The 19,938-nt window shown below is 39.7% G+C and overlaps 1 protein-coding gene across 1 annotated transcript in view; it reads left to right on the top strand.

The window, feature by feature from the left end:
- TNS3 (tensin 3) overlaps window positions 1-19,938 on the top strand; it is a 251,975-nt gene that overhangs the window by 229,416 nt on the left and 2,621 nt on the right. The gene's annotated exons all lie outside the window — the stretch shown is intronic.

The raw sequence follows: 19,938 nt of genomic DNA, 5'->3' as shown, positions 1-19,938 counted from the left end.
CAATATACTTCAGCATTTGCTTCTGGGTATCTAGATGTAGCTAACTTGTTATAGACGGGGAATTGTTGTATTAGAAAGTAATCAAGAGACCTGGTCAGTTCCTACTTTAATTCATGCATTGGGGAAGTAAAGGATATGTGGCTAAATGGAATAAATAGTGACAATCTTCTGGAGGCTGACCCACAAGTCTGTACTTCTAATACAGAAAGTGAAGAAGGAGGTCTTTATGCTCTGGCCTGGAAACTGCACCATGTGCACCTCCCTTCTCCATTCAGTAATAACCAGGAAATTAGGAAAAGTGACTGTACTTCATTTATTGGCAAGCTGCACTACAGCAGCTAGGCACAGCAGAATAAAACAGTGAGTCAAAGGAAAATGGTCTTTGAGAATTTCTGTCTCTTGTGGCCTTATTGAACACTTGATTACAAAGGCCTCACAAAACCATTGGGGGTAACAATCTGTTCTCCCTTTAGCTATTTTCATAGTACAGCAACCCAAATCCATGTCTTACTGATTTGGGGAAGGCAAAATAATTAGAACAACAGAAAATACCTGAAATTCCTATTCTAGCATTGAAAAGTGTCTTTAAAAATAAAAATTCCTATTCTAGCATTGAAAAGTGTCTTTAAAAATAAAAATTGCTATTCTGAGTGGCAAATGATAGTTGTGTACTATATGTTTCAGATTTTGATTTTCTATTAACCTTTTATTGGAAAAGAAGCTGTCAGTATTTTAGTTCTGTTTCCCTTATAATTCCAGGAAGCCATCCTGAATCATGGCCTGAATGTTTTTGGTTTTTTTTTTTTGTTTTTTTTTGTTTTTTTGAACTCTGCCATTCATTCATGCTTTTAGTTAGTTTTAAAGGTTTAAAAGTTGCTTTATGGCTTCGTATTTCTAATTCCACAAGTAATTTAGGCAGATGTACTGTGCATTCTTCTCCTCTTCCTTTTCCTCCTCCTTCTCCTCCTCCTCCTGGTTCTTGTTGATCTTGTTCTTCGACTGTTCTTATCTCAGCCCATGAGGTTTACTTTTTATTCCCTTCAATTCTCCTCCCCATTTGGTTTTCATCAGGGAGTGTGTGAGCAGCTGCATGGTACACAGATTCTAGCTGGGATTAAACCACAAATAAACCCTCAATTCTTCAGTGATCTTTAGATTCTAGGTAATAGTGCATGGGTGCTTAGAAAGACGAGTGTTTATGGTTGCCACCTTGGTTGAAATACTGGGAACTGGGATTGCTGGAGCAAAAACTTCTGGGAACTGGGATTTCTAGGATCATGTCTAACTCACTCCCCTAGACTAAGACTAAGGCATGGAGCATTTGTAAAGAATTAGGATTGGGTCCTAAAACTTTCCAAGTCTGCATTTTCCTAACCAAGTATCAAGCAGCATTGCCAGTAGTTTGTTAATGGTATTAACAGTAATTTGTTGCAGATTAACAATAATTTGTTAATTATTGTTGATGCCAGCAGCATTAATAGTAATACAGCTTATTGTTCAGAGGGTTGAGTCACACATTTGTGTCATTTTGGAGGATAAAATATAGATGTGGTACCACCACCACCATCTTAGTGAATCTGTTGTTGCCATCTCATTTTCTACTCAAAGACCAGAGGAAGAAAAAGAAGAAAGGATCACAGTTCCCCTACCCTCATCTTTTCTCTTCTACTACTAGTTCCTAAAGAAGGTGTTAAAACATTTTTCTTAGTGTTTTCCCAACATGATGATATTTTTATCTTGTATTTATGTCTCTCAGTTGCCAAGTTAGCTGACCCAGGAACACATGTCTTGTCTACTCCCTGGACAGATCACACTGCTATCTCTGCCAGTCAGGAAGTAGTGAATGCACATGAGGATTAGGATAGGACCACTAGTAAACATTAGTAGCATATTTGTTAATCAACAGGAAATTGCCAGTATGATATATAGCTGGAATGAAATACGGCCTCTCTGGGTTTTGAGCTCTGAGAGGTTAAGAAAACACAGCAAGTAATATGAAAAGGACATTGATTTTCTGCCATGAGTTTTAACAGAGAACTACCTAGTCACAGCAAAAAAGAGTCCCTGCACAGCAAATCCTAGGAATGTAGCCTGAAGCCTCAGACTCTGGAGAGGGGCCAGCTATAAAGCTCCCCTCAAGTTAAGACTTGAGTCCATTCACTTGGACACAGAGGCCATTTACAGATGCTAAATTTTACTTGGTGGCGATGTTGCAAAAGCCAAAAATAAATCAATTTGTTTTTTCAACTTCACAAATGTAGTTCACATTTGTTTAAAGCTATGGTTCCCAGGCCTGCTAGTGACTCCAAGGTAAGATATTTTTGAAAACAGAATAATTACCTTAGCAGGCTTTTGTGTAACACATCTGTTGACACATGCAAATGATGGATACTGTAGTACATTTTGGTGTACAATGACCATACTAATCTTCTGTGACCAATGAAGTGGTAACCTTTAAAGAAAGAAGAAATAGCCATGCTACTAAGTGTTGCCTTTACTTTGAGTACAGAATGTCCATTATTTCATCTTGCTGCATAATATAAGTATTTATTTGTTCTTTGCCTGAAAGACTGTGGTTAGAAAATATTTGATGAAATCAGTAGTACCCAGTTATAGAAGGAATAGAAACTTGTATCTCTATTAAGATATATAATAATTATTTAAATAATCAGCATTATATTACAGTAATTTCTTCAATTACTTATTGTAGAAAAATAGTTCTTCTTGGACATCATGTCACTCAAATAACTACATACCTATTTTAATGGAGAGCTTGGATATGCCAGGAAATATGAGGGATCCAATCTACAAGCTACACTGGGCTTTGTAACTTTAAGCATCAAATATAATGTGGCATGCAAAATAATAGGATTTTTTACCATGCCTTATCTATTTAAAAAGTTAACTTTGGTGGAATTGCATATGAAGAAATAGAATTGGAACAACATTCTTAGTTTGCTGCAGGATTTTTTTTTCTGGAAATTCTTTTTACTTTCTTTGAATAAATAACACACATAGTAGTGTTTAAAGCTGCATCAAGAAAACACTTTATCTCCCAATTGCTACTACCTAAAATATTTTGGTTCATATCCTGAAACAGTTTTGGAGTGCAGGAACTACTTTTTTCCTCCTTCCGTCCTGTTCCATCCCCCTGCCCCCTCAAGTGATATCAGAAAACGTGCTCCAAAAGTACACCTAATGCACTTTAATCATTAACAGGTGGTCAGTCTAGGTGGTCAGACTAAAGCTACTCCAAAATAAAGCCCCCAACCACATGTGTTGTGGACATGAAGTCCTCAGCACTCGGTGCTGTGCTGTACAAAACTGTGTTTATTGTGCTGTACTGCTTCCTAATGCAGTCAAAGACTGTGATGCTATGAAAAAAAAATAAGAACAAAAAAGAGTAGAATTGCAGAGTGTTTGGGTAAAATAATTTTAAAAGTTTTACACATCTTAGTGGGGAAGGTATTAGATTTTAAGCTGATGAACTGAGAGAGGGGAAAAGCATCTTTCTGTTGTTTTAGCTAGTAGTTCTTCTGTCTGAGATTGTGACCCGTTGCATGTGCATGTGGTTGAGGACTACAGCCAGTGCAGGCAGCTCAGTGAGCAGCTGCAGGGCAAGTTGCAGGTTGTGCCCTGGGTGGGGGGAAATGGCTGGAGCCCCCAGCAACGAGCCATGACCTGGCACCAGCCTTTGCACAGCTGAGGATATGGGGACTTAGGGGGCAGGCTGGTCTGTTGCTCAGGGACTCTAGGGCAACAAATGAAGGATGAGAAGATTCCACTCCCCAAATCACCATTGGAGCAGGTGCACAGACTGTAAGGAAACAAAAGCCCAGGGACTCCTTTCTTTGGGGTCCCTCTCAGGCAGCACCAGCACAAGCTGTTGTTGTGCCGCTGCACCACGATGAAAGGCTCAGTCATAACTTAAGGGAACCAGACATCTGTGATTGCTCCAGGAAACCTGGGGCTGAGCCATTCCATCCCTATTAATGGAATGTGTAGGGAGTCAAGCAGGTGACCCATTGACTCACTGGAGCCACATGTTGTGATGGGGCTTCGGTCCCAGTGGTAAGAGTCTTAGGTGGTGCAAGTGTGACAGCCAGAGCGGCTCCTGGATGCTCAGACAAGAAAGCTTCTTCAACATTAGCCTCATCCAGTGCATACATCGATGTTCATTCATGTGTGAATGAACATACATTCATGTTCAGGCTGGTTTCATTTCAGCTATGACCACTGAAAACCAGGAAATAAACTCTCTAACTAGTTTGCTAGCTTAGAAAATCAACTTTATTCAGTGTTGAGCTATATGGGGATCCCTCCACAAATCACATAAATCAGATATCAAAGCTTTTAACTATTTATAAATTTTAGCAAATAAAAGAATTAGTGTTTATTGGCTAACAAGTTACATCTATTGGTAATTGATTTCTTGCTTCTCATGACGATTAGCCCACATTTGCTGACTTATTATTAACTTTTTCCCAGATAGCGAGAATCCCAGTAATTGTCTTAGTTTCTTCTTCATGTCTGGTTTCTGTAACTTGTCCTTGTGGTTTATAAATTCTGCATCCTTGGTGTCCAGGTCTCAACAATAAATTTCATTTGCAGGATGTGTTAATTTCCTCTCCCAGGTTTCAGAGCACTGAAGCATGACAGACCCTAAATGTTTTTCTAACACCTGGATATCACCCAGAGCTTGCTTGTTCACTGCTGTTTATTTCATGAAATAAATCACCCTCCTTGTTGATTAAGTCCTAACATTTTTCTCCACTGCTGAATAGGGCCCTTTTTAAAGAAATAGAACTTGTTTGGTAACAGTATCTATCTATTTATTTATTTAGTTATTATATTTCAGAAGAGTGACTATGATGATGACAAGGACTGAAGTTTTGATGTGCAGGGTAGCCCAGTATGATTTCCTCTTACTAAGAGCTGAAGAAATATTTTGCAAACACCTAAGTGAAACCAAACATTTTTATGACTTCATATTGTGGCTTAGCCTCAGCTAACAGGCAAAATCCCAGCCAGCTGTGTGCTCACCCCCCCGTCTTTCCCTGAGGCTGGGGCAGAAAACAAAAAGAGAAGGAATGAGAAAGCTTGAGGGTATGTATACAGACAGGGAGATTGCTTACCAGTCAGTTTTGTTGGCAAAAAAGGCTTATTGTGGGGAAAATAACTTAATTGCCAATTAAAAACATAATCACTAGTTGGAGTAGTGGGAAATAAACTTTATAATAGCGGCCTTCCTTACCCCTTTCTCAGACACAGTATCACTCCTTCACTCTAGCTTCCTGCTAGACCCCCTCCCCACCCTTCAAGTGGTGCAGGCAGATGGGAAATGGTGTGCTGCAGTCACTCTCTAACAGCTGTTACTCCCTCCTCCTCACACTTCACCCCTGCAACAGTGAGAGGGTTCTTTTAGGCTGCAGTTCCTGCCAAGAAAATATACTGTGGTATGAGTTCTACACTGGCTGCAGTTCCCTCAGTAATATCCATTGCTCCAGCACGGGGCTGTCCATAGATGGCAGTGACTATCTGCACTGGTGCAGGTCCTCCATGGACTGCAGGAAGTATCTTCTCTGGAACCTGGAGCATCTCCTCCTTCCTCTCCTCTTTCTCTGACCCTGATACTCTGTTTCGTTTCTCCCCCCACCTTGTTTTTTTTTTTTTGGTTGTGTTGTTTTTCGGGTTTTGTTTTGGTTTGGTTTTTTTTTTTGGGGCGGTGGGGGGGTTTGTTTGGTTCTTGTTTCAGGTCCTTTCTCTCTCTGATATTTTCTGTCTTTTCATACATACATTTTCACAAATGCATCTCAGACTTTACTGGTAGAGTCTTCTCTGGTCTGCGATGGGTCTCCCTGGAGCTTGCTGTAACTGGCCCAAGCCAGCACAGTATCCATCATTTCAGCCCTCCTGCTGCCAACATCTTGCACATACTCCTAAGTCAAACCCTGTAGAGTTTTATCAAGGAAAAAATTGATAAATCTTGTCTGACTTGTTCATTCTAACCCACAGATTAGGAGTGTGGTATCTATCAGCCAGCAGGTAGGATGGAAGCAGAAAGAGATTATTGTATTGTATTAGTGTACACAGGTTTCTTTAAAAATTATAGAAGATACACATAGAATAAAAGAAAAATTATACAGGATCTTTACTGGCTTCTGTTTCTATTTTGCCTGTCTTTGGACATTTCACTTATATTAGGGTGAAGTGAGTAGTAAAGTTATGTTAATGGCATGTGACTACAAAAACCTTAGACAACATAAAATTTCTTAGAAAGTGAGCAGGACTTTTGGACCAAAAGACAAAAATGCTGCTTTAGCCTGAACCAGTATTGGAGTCTAAATTCGAGATTAAAATCCTAATCTATTAGGATTTGTTGTACTGCACAAAATGCACAAAAATGAAATGCACTAAAATGATGCCTTAAGTCATACATGGAAAGCCTTGCTCTGTGTTGGAATTTCACAGAATGTCATTGCTGCCAAGAGACTTCTCACTCAGACCATGTATACTGTATGTTTGGGAGGGGAATAAATTACTGTGAGACTATTTAAATTTGAGTTATCTGGTAGGAAATAGGATTTAACCTTCCTGTAGAATAACTAACAGATGGAGAAGAAAGAGTTTATCCTTATCTTTTAAATTTACAATTATTCTCTTTGGTAGTTTGTTATTAATGTTTATGTACTGGTTCCACATGGTCCTCTCTGCCTTGAATATTTGAAAAGAATAGAAACAAAGATGAGCTATTCACAGGTGGATGTTAGTATGCTTATTTTTAGGGAGGTCAGTGACCATGAAAGCTGATTTATGGCCCTAAAAATAAATACCTGTCTCTACTACCATACAGTAAAAGAAATAGTGTAAATTTTTTACTTTTTGTTTTTTCTTGGCATGCCTCAGTTAAGCCTTTTTTTACATTATTGATAGCTCTAGGCCCAGATTTAAACCTTTGGAATGAGGCTTAAGCATGAAAATTAAGCATCAAAATGTGTTAAGCATGTGAGACTGAGCAAATCTACATCTTCATAGTTTTGCTTCTCTTGTTAAGCACATTTACACTTATACAAGGTAGTGTAGTCCTAGAACATCCAGACTAGAGACACTGTAAATTGTTTCAGGACTGCAAGAGCACCTCATTGCTAGCCCAGCTGTTGTGGGCTAACCCTGACACACAGTTGAGCCTCAGACAGCCACTCACTCACTCCTCCACAGTGGGAGTATAAAAGTAGGAAAACTCATGGCTTGAGATTAGATATCTTAATAGGTAAAGCAAAAGCTGTGTGCAAAAGCAGAACAAAAACATTAATTTAGTACTTCCCATCTATAAGCAGACATTTAGCCTTTGCTTGGAAGTTAAGACTTCACCACACATAGCAGTTACCTGGAAACAGAGTCTAACTCCCAGTGTCTCTCACCCTTTTTTTCCTCCAGCTTTGTAAGCAGAGCACAACAGTGTATATACATGGTTACTTTTCCAATCTGTTGTCATTTTGCCTTCTTAGCCCATTGAGCTTTATTAGTGATTGAAAAGTACCTAACCCCTGTCACTCTTCCCCTGTCATGTCAAGATCTGATTACTAAAGTTTTTCGAAACGCCCCTGCCTGAGTTAAGGTGCAAATGAGACCATATGCCAGTGACAACAGTATGGATTTTATTTCAAAGTAAAATGTGGGAGAGAGTGAGACAGAGAGAGAAATAGGAAATGGGGGGGGGGGGGGGGGGGAACAAATACAGGAATAGGGACAGAAGAAGGAAAATATCACCATTCCATGGATCCCAACGATGTTCTGCCAATCCACTCTAACTGGTCTTGTTGGTGGTGAAGGTCCCTCTGAAAAATATAGAATTCAATGGATTGATATACACTCAGGCCAGGTAGGAAAATCCAGGCTCCTCCCTGGGAGGGGATTTCTCATTGTCTCTTACAACCAACTCTGGGTTTGTTGCATCACGTGCAGTCCTGAGGTGCAAGGCCTCAGGAATGACTCTGGGGGGCACTCTGGGGGGGCCTTTGATGGATTGAGGCACCCCTCAGCTGCCTCTCACCTGAATGTCCCATGGATGTGGCCTTCCCAGGGTTGGGGGTTCCACAGCCAGTTTGGGTAAGGGAGGATGGGTTCACTGCCCCTGAGCAGAGGTTACAGCACACTGAAACTTCCTCCCCCACCTCAGCTAGGGGGAGAATCTGTACAAACCTGCTCCCAGCAAATGGGTCTGTGGGCTATGGCCTCCCCTACCCTGGAGCGAGCCAAAGATGATTCTCTGCACAGCTGCTGGGTTTTGCTCACATTCTTGTTCTTGTTTACTTGTTTGTTTCAGGTGATTGAAGAATGAGTTTTTTCTTTATCTATTTCAGTATTTCGACTTACAGTCCAAAGTTCCAGTCAGGCATCTTCAGGGAGGCTTCTTTGGTGGTAGTTTCTTTATACAATCCTAAAGATACTTGGATTTGTTGTACTTTTTTAGTACGGAAGTAAAGGCTGAGTAGAGGATTAATTAAGCAGGTGTTGATTTAAGGAGCCAAAGGGGTATTCAGACTCTGTGCTCATATTTTCGAAAGTGGTATGCACTAGATAGTCATTTATGAGATTCAGAAATACCAAACAAGGTTCACGTAATTTCAGTGGAAATAATATACATAATCCGTTGAAGGACGGATTATTTGAAAATACCATTATAGGAGCACATAGATTTTTATATTATTAACTCTCTTTAGATATCTTTCCCAAGGTAATTGGCAAGTACAAATCAATTAAATAATAGTGGATTAGTTTCCATGATGATTTAGTTTCCCATTACTCAACTCTGTGCCTTCAGTTATGTTCACTTCATTCTTGTGTTTACTATTGGAAATAACTACACATTGTAATTTCAACAGGGTGTGTTTGCTAGTGGTAGAGATTTAGCAAGGTCCTCCTTGTCACAAAGACTAGAACTTCAAACTGCATATGCCAGAAAGAGAATAATTTCAGAGCAACAGGAAAACATTTGTAACTTTTCCTTCTCCTTGAGGCTCTGTATACAAGGTGCAGTGGGTTGAGGCTCCTCAATTAGGCAACTAACTACAGCCAGGAGAATGCATGGGAACATTCAAGGGATCACAACTGAGATGCAGCAGTGGCTGCTGAAGAGACCGAGAGGCAGACCTCACATACATTAATCGATCTCCTTTGGGAATACTTGACAAAGTTCCTTTACAATTGAATTTAACTCTTTTCTGTGCTTAGTTCATTGTAAAGCATTAGCAGAAAAGAAACTCCTGATTTGTATTCTGCTTGCTAACAGGTAGATAGTGCATGTCCTGCTGCAAAAGTAGTCACATACAAGGTCTCATGCTACCTGATTATGAGTGATAGAATTGTCGACATTTTTTCCACAAAATCTAGGAACTTTATGAGGACATATTGATGTTTGAGCTTGCAGATATCTTTGGGGGTAAAAACCTGCATTTTATTCAGGAAACTGTTGTAAGTGATGTAGCCTTGCTACTTTTCAGTAGGAAGACTTCATTTCTTAGTTGCAATTAAATGAATACAAAATAGCTCTGGAAAAATGTAAGGATGTCAAATTTGAGTTAATTTGTCCTTATTCTAATGTAAATTTTATTAAATTCTGAAAAAATGTATTTTCCTAAATTATTTGGTAGTCCTTATACCTCTTTTCCTTATGTGGGGTGATCCCTCTGTCTTTCCTTACATGTACATTGAAATAAATACGGAATTATTAGAGAGCCTCTCAGGGTATCTGTAATTTTTCACTGGAACCTGAGTAAACTTAGTTATGTAATAAAGTATCAGGTGTGACTCTGTTTATTTCATGTTGAAATGAAAAATAATTTTTTATGAAATACTATTCTATTGCCTTACATATTTGTCTTTTAAAATGATGTGTGCACATACAATCTGATCATCAGGACTGAATAGTTATCTTTTGTTTTAAGGGAGGACAGGTTTTGCAAACAGGGTACTTTTACACATTGGGGTTAAATCATAGTATATTCCAACACTGAAAGAAAACAAGATTTTTCAAGACTTAAGGAGGTAACTGCAAATGCTGACTGACGTTTTTTAACCTATTCAGTAACACAAATTTCATAATTTATTCACTTTTGTGAGAATTGTATGTGCCTGTGAGACCAAAGTCTTACAAATGTAAGTATTTGGGACATAAATGGTAAAATGATAACGTCTTCATTTGGATAATATGCAAATTGTGCATATCTGGAATTAAATGGATTATTTACTTCCTCTATTAGTTACAGTTCCCTGAAGAAACCCTGAGAAGTAAATTTTATAACTGAGAGATTGAGATAGTGAAGTTCTGCCCTGCTTCTTGTTTGTTCCTGAAGAAAAATAATTTATTGTGTTTTTTTTTTATCTTACTGCCAATACCAATTCATATTGAGCCAATAGAAACATTTCTGGCAAAATGAACTTTCATCAAAGAACGCTATTTTGTCATAACATAAACATTTGATGCAATTACCTTTTGTGAAAACACTCTACAGTTTCTTTTTTTTTTTTTTTCTGCTTAAGTAGAGAACACAATTGAAGACTCAAAGGTTTTTGCAAAAAAGAAGAACCAATCCTGCTCAGCAGCCTCTGCTGTTGTGCTTGTAATTTTTAGACCATTCACTGCCCATTTTGGGTTGAGGAGGGATAAAGAGAAAATGGGGCTTTTTCTACCAACATATAAAAATTGTCTGGTGTCTTCCTATCACTTAATCTCCAGGCACTGACATTTCATTGCAGAATTAGTGCTTTCAGGGAAAGAATAATACAGATATTTTTTTTCCCTTTTAATACTGACTTAGCAAAATCAGACAGAGAAATCGGCTGCCTTGAGTTCAGGAGGCTGGAAGAACTAGTCTTAAAATTTTGATATTCTTCCAGGATTTAACAAAGCTGTTTAATGGAAACTATGTGTAAGGCAGAGTGCAGTTCATTTCTGTTTCTGGAAGAAAAGTTTGAGAGAAGTCATATGGAGAATGGCTTCTCAAATGGAGAAGTTAACAGCTAGTTAGGCTGTTGAAATCCTGACATAGTCCGTATTATGAGTCCTGCCGGTAGTGGAATCTCAGAATGACATATTGAATCATAAAAGACATAATAAAACCCACATGTGTATATAAAGTTTTCTTCAAAGCTTTGTTTTTTCAATAGAAAATAATTTGTTTGCATTTTGAGCCTTAAATCCAACCATTTGGTCTTGGTGAATGTCTTAAAAACTCTATCAGCTAACCTTCCCATTTCTTTTGGCTGTTTTTAACTCTTCTGTGGTCCTTTGGGCTGCTTGCAAGGACTTTCTGACCCAAAGCTTTTTCTGGCTCTTAGTGGTTAAAAATCACCTGGAGTGCTGTGATGTCACAGTTGGGACAGACACAACATGACACACAAAGTTCATGTAGCAATAGCAAATTTTATTAAGTGCTGCTTCCTTATATATGGCATTCAAAAATCTGTGTGGTCCTACACTTGTCTGAATTTGGTTACCACCCAGCTCACTGGCCAATGGCTGCTTGTGTCTGTGCTTTTCAGGGGTTAGCTGGCATCTGCTGTTTGAATTCAAATCCCCCAGCTTCTCTGTGCCTTCCTCCTAGGGACGTTTACCTCTTTTCCCTAATGGCATAGACTTGATAAGTTATAATTACACTTACCTGTAATTGTGAGGCCTGCAGGCCAGCTGTTCACCACCACACCATGACATTGATTTGTATTTTTTTAGTTAATATGAAAAGTGGCTTCATATTAAGTCACGGTTTTCTGGATAAAAGCAGTCTCACATCTTTGATTGCAAATTAGAAAATGTGAAATTTGGGTGTAAATTCTATGATTTGGACATGTATTTTTACAATATACCTGACCAAGCTGAAAACTAAGTTGTGTAAAGTGTATGTAGTGTATAGTATATGAAGAAAGGCGTGAACTAAGTAGAGGAAAACATTCAGGTCCTGCACGTGGATCACAACAAGCACTACAGACTTAGGGCAGAGTGGTTGGAAAATGGCCCATCAGAAAATGACTTGGGGGTGCTGGTTGACAGCAGCTGAATGTGCATCAGCGTATGCCCAGGTATCCAAAGCCAGTGGCCACATCCTGGCCTATGTCAGCAGTAGTGTGGCCAGCAGGACCAAGGCAGTGATTGTACCCCTCTACCTGGCATTGGTGAGGATGCACCTCGAATCTGGTGTTCAATTCTGGATCCATCACTACAAGAAAGACACTGAAGTGCTGTAGGGTCTCCAGAGAAGGGCAGTGGAGCTGGTGAAGGGTTTGGAGCACAAGTGTTATGAGGAGTGCCTGAGGGAGATTGGGGTTGTTTAGCTTGGAGGAGTTTCAGGGCAGACCTTATTGCTCTCTACACCTGGCTGAAAGGAGGTTGCAGACAGGTGGGAGTCTGTGTCTTCTCCCAGGTATCAAGTGACAGGACAAAAAAAAATGGCTTCAAGTTTCTCCAGGGGAATTTCAGAATGGGCATTAGGAAAATTTCTTCATCTAAGAGGTTATCAACAACTGGAACAAATTGATCAGGGAAGTGGTTGAGACACCATTCCTAGAGGTAATTAAAATAAGTGTAGATATGGTACTTAGGAACATGATTTAGTGTTGGACTTGGCAGTACTAAATTAATGGTTGGACTTGAGGATCTTATAGGTCTCATTTACACTAAATGATTCTGTGATTCTCTATAATGTCCTAAGGACTCCTTCATTCATGTATGCTCTCTGTTCCTCTTCTAAAAGGCCTTTTAAATGAAGAGAAGTAAGTTGTGTTGTATTAAGCAGACAATACTTCAGGGCTGCTCACCAAGTTCTTTTTTTCTCTATTAGCATGACCATGGAGAAGGGCATTTGCTACAGAGAGGACTAACATGGATACTAATTGTGTACAAGGCAAAAATAAAATGGCTCAATTCAGGATTAGGTTGTTCAGCCAACATTTCAGAAACATTTCCTGGCTTCATAGTTAGCTGCAGAAACTTGTTATGGGCTAAAAGGCCCCAAAAAACTCACCTGATGGGACTTTTACAAGAGTTTGCAGTTGTTCATATACTCTGAGTTAGACCCACTAAAGAAATACAAGATATTCCCAAGAAGCCAAAACAAGAAAAGCTTTACCAGCAACTACAGAAAATCAAGGAAAGTTTGGTATAAAGTTTAGTGCTACATTCAATCAACATAAAATGTTTCTCAAAGCATTAACTTTGCCCATTCAACTTAGCAAACACAAAGCCCATTTGATTTTAAGTTACTCAAAAAATCCAGGAAGAGGGAATTAAAAGAAGAAGAAAGAAAGACAGAAAAAAATATAAAAATCCCCAAATACAATTACTCATGGTTCCAGTGGTGTTCAGCTAATAGAAATTCTGAGAGGAGATAGGGTCAAGATGTGCTAACCACATGTTCAGCCTTAAATACCCCTTTGGCCTTCTTGGGTCCTTCCCCCAGGTGGGAGTGCTGGCCATTTGGCCACTTCAGAAGCTGGGTTAGGGGCACCAGAGTCAGGTGTGGAGCATTGCCTGTGATGTGCCAGGGACTGGCAGCCAGTGCCAGGCTGGGATACAGGCTCTGGGGCTGGGGGTGTAGAGGCCAGGTAATAGCCTCACCCAGGGCAGGACCTCACCTGCCCCTTCCCCCCTACACTTGAATCTCAAAGTGTCTTAAGACATCAATCTTTCCAGTCTCTCACATGGGCTCAGTACACTTATGGGACATTTATATTTTCTAGTCCATATTTGATCAGATTCTCTTTTGGGAGGCGGAATGAGGATGGAAGAAAGGGAAGCTGGCATTTATATTGATGCTTGTGTTGCTAAAGACTCCTATGTGTGGAGTGTATTCAGCCTGTTACTTCAATTGCCAGTCAGTTATGCTATGCTTGTTTGTCAGACAATTGCTTTTGCAATACTTAGAAGGCACTGGTTTATTTATATTTATATTTTGTAAAACTGAAGCAAAGAATTCAATAGATTAAGTCTACATGAAAGGCATGTCAAGAAGAAGCAGTTACACTGCAGTAACAAGCTGGAGTGGTGCTGCCACTAGTTTGAAAAAAAAAAAAAGAATGAAACATGCAGGCTTTGAAAGGTTTTAGCAAATATCAGTACTAAAATGGCGGGGAATGAAAGGCAACAGAGGAAGTTTTGGGTCACTACTGTAACTTACTCTATAGTGTAAAATCAATATTGCTTGTCCAGTGAGAGGCAGCATTGTGCTTTTTATTCCTTTTTGATGTAAGTCTAAGAGAGAATAGTACCAGTTCACATTCTTCAGTTTTATAGATTTTCAAGACATAATTCAAGTCTTAATTTCATTCCTCAGTGCTTCTCTAATCATGCTAAACACAGAAGACCTTTTGCATTTCCTCCCCACACTTTTACTATGTTTCTTAATGTAGATTACAGATAACAGGTTACAATGCAGTTTGTTCTTTAGCATTTTAATTTAATTTGTCAATTAAAATGCTGCTGTACATGATTGAGAAACATCATCAACTCTAATTGCTTTTCTGTCACTAGAAAGTTGCTGTGAATGAGTTTTCTAAAACTTTGAAGTGTTCTTTTTTGGAAGTGTCTGAGTTGTTAAAACTTAATGCTGTTTTTTGCACCCTGGCATACAATTAAAGTAGTCAGGCTTAATTTCTTAATGCATGCTGTCAGCTGTGGCAACAGCACAGAATTGGAACTACTACTCTACCTGAGTAGGGACGTTGGACTAGATGACCCACTGTGATTCCTTCCTACCTTACATATTTTGTGATTGTTTAATCATGACTCTGACAGTGATTAAACTGTCTTTTCCAGCTGTGGACTATAGCATATATTTTTTTTTACAGCACAACTCTAAGCACATGTAAGATTAATATACATGGACCTAGCTAAAGGACAACATTCATTCTGGTGAATCCAATAATTGGATAATTGCTAATAGCCTATTTTGAATGTGCTCACTGCCTTCACAACAGAAAGTGGGCAACCCTACAAGTTAGGCCCTTTCCAACATCTGGCTAGTATTTGGCAGGCTCACGACAGTGAATGTTGCTTTGTCATCGTGCTTTGACAGACTTGATGTTGCTGAGTTCATGTACTGATGGAAGGAAACAGCACTGATTATCCTCTACCAGATACCTGTTGCAAAGACAAATGAGCCAAATGAGCCAGCTCTCTAGTCAGAAAAATCTAGACAACAAAATGCAGCTAGAAGATTTCTAACCCCTGCCCCCCGTTCTGGATCTAGGAGTAGGATTATGTGATGAAGCTGTTTTGTTTTTCTAGTAAATGCCAGCCTTTCATGGCTAACTGGCTGGCCTCTTGGTGCAATGTGTTATTGTTCTGTCCCAAATGAAAGCATGCTGGATGGAATTAGGAATGTGGGGCTAGGTGCCAAGGAAAACATTTCTGTGGCCTAAAAACCTGCCACCACTCAGCACCTGTCTGGGCATGAATTGAACATTGTAGCACTTGATCCACAGCAGTCAGACCGAGAGATGTGTGAAATTTTTAGCTGTGTTATTCTCAGTACTTGAACACTCTCCTGGGAAAAAAACCATACGAAGCACATTAGCTTAACCCCTTTTGTGGAATGCAGGCAACCAAAAGTGAGGCTTGCTCACTTACTTTTCCACCTCCTGTTTGTGGAAAATGGGTAGAAGTAAAACACTTGCAAGTGAGTGCAAATTCCTGTTAGGTTAGAGGCATTGGAGGATGGAAACTGGGGAAATAGGGAAAGAATGGGAGATAGAGAGAGGGAGAAATGGATTTCAGTCTAGAAGTAAGTGTACATTATGTTCAGTTCAGGATAATACTTCAGTTAGCATTTACTTCTTACAAAGAAATTCTCTTTGTAACTGCTCAGCTGTGGTAATTTGTGACAGAAGAATGATTTCAAATAGAGGGAGAGCAAGGAGGCCCAGTTGCAAGGCGTTAAAGCAGGAATGCCATAGGCATAACTGACCCCTTGCCAGAGAGTGAAGCTGTCCCCTGTGAACTGTCTTGTAGATCATCTTGGAATCTGAGCATTCAGGGCCCAAGCCTACAGCCACCTTTGGGCAACAGCATTGGGGTGGGGGATGAATCTAGGGCTGGGCTGACTTGTCCCATACAACTGCACTCTGGATTGGTGCTGGTGCAAACGTGTATAGGAAATATAGTTGTGACACATCTTTGCAGACTGTGTAGAACTGCGTATTGCAGTAGGACTCTGCTCAATGCAATGTTCATTGAAATTTTATATTTCAGCACAAATGTGTGTGTAAATTCCTTCAAGGAGTACCATTAAATTTCTCCAACAGTTCCCTTGCCTGTTTTGATTCTTTTTGGTAAAGTTACTCAGCACTAAACATGAAACAAACGGTAAATAATATGCAGGAAAATTCTGGAGATTAGAAAGTGTAGTTTCACTTGTCTGATCATAATTTAAGATTCTTAATGGACCTTATATTATCTACAGGTGTCAGCCATTCCCCATGAAAGTCTGTGTGAGAACTGCTTTAAAGAAAACAGTTTAGTAAAACAGAAAACAAATTATGTAAGTGCTGAGATAGTGATGGGTAGATTGCTTGCACTGCACATGAACTCTCATCCTTGCTCTCACCCCAAACATGATCTGAACTCCGAAATTTTAAAACTCAGTTTGACTATACACATTCCTTTATATTTTTTATTTTCACCTCTTGAATTACTCTAAAAGCAGAGCACAAGAGATAGAGAACAAGATATTTTCCTACGTCTAAAGCAGTCCAAAGCAGGATAGAAAAGAAATATGCAAAAAGCCTCATAAAATTCGAGATGAAATTGCACATTCATGAAAGATCTCTGGGTCAGTTGTGCAACTTCAGAACTCAGTCTTCATACAGAGTCTGAATTTTAAAAACTAAACTTTTTATGAGTCTTCAGTGAACTTGTGAGCTCATCATTGTGGCTTGAACTTGGAAACCCAATAGAACCTTCCATCTGTCTCAAGTTGAACATGAGCTTTCGCATTGCCTTTGGAGGAGCACCTGTTATTTAGCTGTTCATAGACTTAACATAACTAGTCTCTACTAATGTGGACTGTATGAAACATTTCCCCTTCCCTTACTTTTGTGTGGTTGCATCATTTGGAAGAGACTTTCTTGCTATCTACTGACACATTTTTTTGATAAGTGAAATGAAGAAGAATTATCAGATATCAGAGGGGTTAAAAACCATAAGTATATGTTCTGCATTCCTGCACATTACCATCATCCAAGATTAATTCGATATTTACATGTATTTTCTTTCTCATGTAAGAGATCAGTTTATCTAAAACATGTAACTGTATTTTTTTGCAGTTCATCTCAACTACAGAAATACCAAAACCAAAGGAAATAATTTCAATACAGTCAAGAGATTTGCCTTGTGATACTGTCTTGGTTTGAGACAATTAAAGGAGAATACTCTGGAATGAGGCTGTTTCTTTTAAAAGGTTCCAACAATCCCTTTCCACCAACAAGGAGCTAATACTAATAAATGAAAGTGGAAAAAAAAATGGTTTATTAATAAGCAGAACACCAACAGGCAGGGGGGATAAAAGGTAAATAATTGCTAAATATCAAACTGCTAGATATCAAATCCCACAGCTGCACTGGAACAAAGAGACCAGAAATGCCGGAAATACCTGTTCCCACTACCAGGCCTGGCGGGATGGCCTTGGGTGGGTAGGACAAAGGATGGTGTCAGACCCCTCACGGGAAGGCAGGAGCCTCACGGAGCAGTTCCAGCAGCAGATGAATGCCTGACGGCTCATCTGGAGTCAACCTCCTCCCCACAGCAACACACAGCAGGGCAGGCAGGGCCAGGCAGAGAGGCTGAGCTGGAGCCACTTGTCTCTTCTCAGCTGGACACTGCTGACAGACACTGGGGCCAGCATGGGGTGCTCCACTCCACTACTGCCAGTGCAATGCCCACAGCTTCCGACAGGCAGCTGTAGAATTTGCCCTTAAGGCAGCTCAAACACTATTAAGGCTTTCAGAGCCATAGAAAAGGGGAAAAAGACCCCCCTAAAAACTGAAAAAAGAACCCGAAAAAAAAGAAAAGGCTTAGTCTGAACAAAGACTAAGCAGCCAGTGAAGCAAATACTATGCCGTGAAGAACCGCAGAAGTCCTGATTGCAGAGATTTTAAAAATGCCTGCAGAGAGTAAGCCCCTGCTGCTGCATGGCCTTAAAGATACAGCAACAATTTCTGGATGCAGATAGATATGGAATACAATAACATTATGAATCACCCCAGGACAGATATCCAGAGCCTTTGCATCAAAACTGCTCAATGGTAGGAACAAGTCGCTGACACAGCTGGTACTCAAGAAGCAGTTGTTTCTGTATCCTGTGCTCTTATTGATTCTTTAAGTGAGGGCTTGATGAGACAACTAACAATGAATAAGCTTCAATAAGCTGGATGTCTGGATAAGTTTTCACATACTTACCCAGAGCTTATCTTGAATCTCAAAACTTGTGCTAGAGAAAGGGCACATAAACTCTCAAGATTTATGAGGCTTTGTCCATCTGCTTTTAGAGGAAATATTATGTGAAGAGTTTTTTGAATAATCTATAAAATTGATTGATGTTAATGTGTAGGACATATTAAATTTTCCTCTTAGAAAAGCTTTTTGAGTTTTCCAGGCTCCTGTATATTTAAGTTTGCCAGCATGGTTATACTTTCTTTTACTCATCCATAGTAATGTTGATTTCTGATGATAAAGTATTGTTGGGGTCTTGTTTTTTGTTTTGTTTTTTTTTTTCCAGTGGATAAATTATTAGTAACCTGTAGTATATTACATAATTTGCATGTAATTGGCAACTGGTACAACTATTACATTCACAGTGTTTCTCCAGAAAACTTACCTGCCATCTCTCATGTAGACCCTAGGAAAAAAATTTGAAAATTACAAATAAATTCTCTACAGCTGAGTCAGAAACTTGACTGCTTATCTTGGTTTAAAAGACAGGTGTCTGCTAAGGAAGGCAGGAGCCCCCCTTGGAATGGGAAATATGACCCCCCTTCCCTCCAAATTATTATAGCTGTGAAATGAAAGGGCTTTCAGGCAAAGATAAAGGGAAAGGAATAACAGTTCTTTACCAGAATATATCTGTATAACAAGGCAGACAAACAGGCACAAGGGCAGCAGAAGGAGCAGCAGCACAAGCCCAGTGACGCCTTCTCTGGGCCGCAGGCACTTTCCCCTCCGGTGCAGTTCCGGGCACAGCCGGCAGGGGGCGCTGGTGGCTCCCGGCCAGGCAGGGCGGGTGCGATGATTCCCCCGCGCCGGCAGGGGGCGCTCCAGTGTGAATTCCATGATGACACATGGTGGCTTCACTATGGCTTTTACCATGGAAAGGGATTGAAAAAGGGTTTACTTTACAAATCCCTCAGAGGCAACCAATCCTGGTGTCCCAGCAGGACTCTTGGAAGCAAGAGTTTTGGGTACGAGACAGAAGAGATCAAAGACCCCCAAAATGGGATGAGAACATAAACCATCCCCAAGACACTGATTTGGAAGGGCAACCAATGCTGTTGTGAGGAATTATAGGCAAGCAGGAGAATTTGCATGGATATATTCCAATAATTATCTAATATTTATCATGTATGGCACGTTTCAGTTCTTGCACCATCAGATCCCTTGTCCGAGTAGTCATAACATATGGTGACAGAGGAAGCTTGATAGGCTGCGAGTTCACTTTCTCAGTGGAACATTGGTGATGGATAATAACTGAAGTAGAGTTGTTAGTATAAGTTACATTATAAGCAGCAGTCTGAATATCTGATTTGAAGGATCATCTTTGGTATTCATGCAGTTCCTTCAAACAAAACCTTGGGCTGCTTGAAGAAACAATATCAAGCACTAAAGGAAGCATAACATAACTTTTCAGTGCTGAACAGTATTTTGTATGGTCACTGCATAGTGCTTAAAATCCT

The sequence above is a fragment of the Cyanistes caeruleus genome, chromosome 1 (genome assembly GCF_971803275.1).
Source record: "Cyanistes caeruleus chromosome 1, bCyaCae1.hap1.1, whole genome shotgun sequence".
Taxonomy (NCBI): Eukaryota; Metazoa; Chordata; class Aves; order Passeriformes; family Paridae; genus Cyanistes; species Cyanistes caeruleus.
The sequence above is the reverse complement of the archived record's forward strand: the minus strand, read 5'-3'. Positions and strand labels throughout refer to the sequence as shown.